Raw genomic sequence first — 1,967 nt, 5'->3', positions numbered from 1 at the left:
ACCTTGCTTCCTGGAATCATCTTCTAAAAACATGCTTGCACCCAAATCCTTGACTCAGGCTCTCCTTCAAGCAGAACCCAAATGAATACATTTTTAAAGAATAAGAATGACATAGGCTGGGTGCGGTGGTAATCCCAGCACTTTGGGAGGCCGGGGCAGGTGGATAACGAGGTCAAGAGATCAAGACCATGCTGGCCAACATGGTAAAACCCTTTCTTTACTAAAAATACAAACAAATTAGCTGGGCATGGTGGCACGTACCTGTAGTCCCAGCTACTTGGGAGGCTGGGGCAGGAGAATCACTTGAACCTGGGAGGTAGAGATTGCAGTGAGCTAAGATCACGCCACTGCACTCCAGCCTGGGTGACAGAGTGAGACTGTCTCAAACAAACAAACAAAAAATGAATGACATAGAGGTCAGTGGGTAATGGAAGGCTTAAGATTTGTGTACATATAATAATGTCATAGGAATCAGGACAGTTAAATGTTGTTGAGGGGGATGTACAAACTGACCACTGGAAGAGAACAGGAACCCAGCAAAAGATCCATGACACGTAGAAACTTGAAATAAGACAGAAGTTGCCTTGTAGATCACTGGGGAAAGGATGGAATATTCTAAAAATGATGTTGGCACAATTGATTATCCATATGGAAAGTAAATACAACTAGATCCCTAGTTCACACCATACCAAAAATAAAATCCAGGTTCATTAAAGATCTAGTTTGAAAAGTGAACTTTGAAAGCATTTAGAAGCAAATATAGGGGGATATTATTATGACTGGAGTAGTGTCTTAGTGTGGGCTGCTCTAACAAAATGCCATAGACTGGGTTTGAGAAATCAACAAACATTGATTTCTCCCAGTTCTGGAGGCTAGATGTCCAAGATCAGGGTGCCAGCATGGTTGGCTCTTGGTGAGGGCCCACCTCCTGGTTCACAGAGGGTCATCTTCTTGTATCCTCACATGGCAGAGAGCAAGACAGACAGGAAGCAACTCTCCTGCATCTCTTCTTTTAAAGGTGCTGATCCCATCATGAGAGCTCCACCCTCCTGACCTAATTACTTTTTAAAGATCGACCTCTTAACACCATTATATTGGAGGCCAGAATTTCAACATATAAATTTAGAGGGGACATAAACATTCAATCCACAACAAGAAGAAAGTAATTTCCTAAACAAAATACTAAAAGTGGCTGGGTATGGTGGTTCATACCTGTAATACCAGCATTTTGGGAGGCTGAAGCAGGAGGATTGCTTGAGCCCAGGAGTTCCAGACCAGCCTGGGTGATATAACAAGATCCTGTCTCCTCTCTATGTATAAAAAATTAGCTGAGTGTGCTGGTACATGCCTGTAGTCCTGGCTACTTAGGAGACTGAGGCGGGAGGATTACTGGAACCCAGGAGTTTGAGGCTGCAGTGAGTTGTGATTGAGCCACTGCACTCCTGCCTGGGCAACAAAGTGGGACTGTCTCAGGAGAAAGAAATATTAAAAGCATAAGCTAAAAAGAAAAATGGTACTAGACTTGACTTCACTAAAGTATTTAAACTTCGATTCAACCAAACATACCACAAGCGAAGTTTAAAGAGAAACCGTAGATTACAAGATATTTGCAATTCACATAATCAACAAAGGATATATATCTAGAATATTTAAGGAATTCCTATAAATATCAGTATTTTTAAAAGTCAACCAACCAAAAGAAAAGTGGACAAACAATATGAACATGTAATTCATAGAAAAGAAAACTTGAATGACCTGCAAACATAGGAAGAGGTTTAACATGGATAGAAATGAGGGGAATGGACACAGAGATGACCATGAGATACTAGCATTCCTATATATCAATAATAACAGGTTAGAAAATGTATTAGAAAAAGAGATTTGGCCAGGCGCAGTGGCTCACGCCTGTAATCCCAGCACTTTGGAAGGCCGAGGTGGGTGGATCATAAGGTCAGGAGATCGAGACC

This window comes from Colobus angolensis, unplaced genomic scaffold (genome assembly GCF_000951035.1).
Source record: "Colobus angolensis palliatus isolate OR3802 unplaced genomic scaffold, Cang.pa_1.0 Scaffold172, whole genome shotgun sequence".
In the NCBI taxonomy this organism is placed as follows: Eukaryota; Metazoa; Chordata; class Mammalia; order Primates; family Cercopithecidae; genus Colobus; species Colobus angolensis.
Note: the sequence above shows the minus strand (reverse complement) of the source record.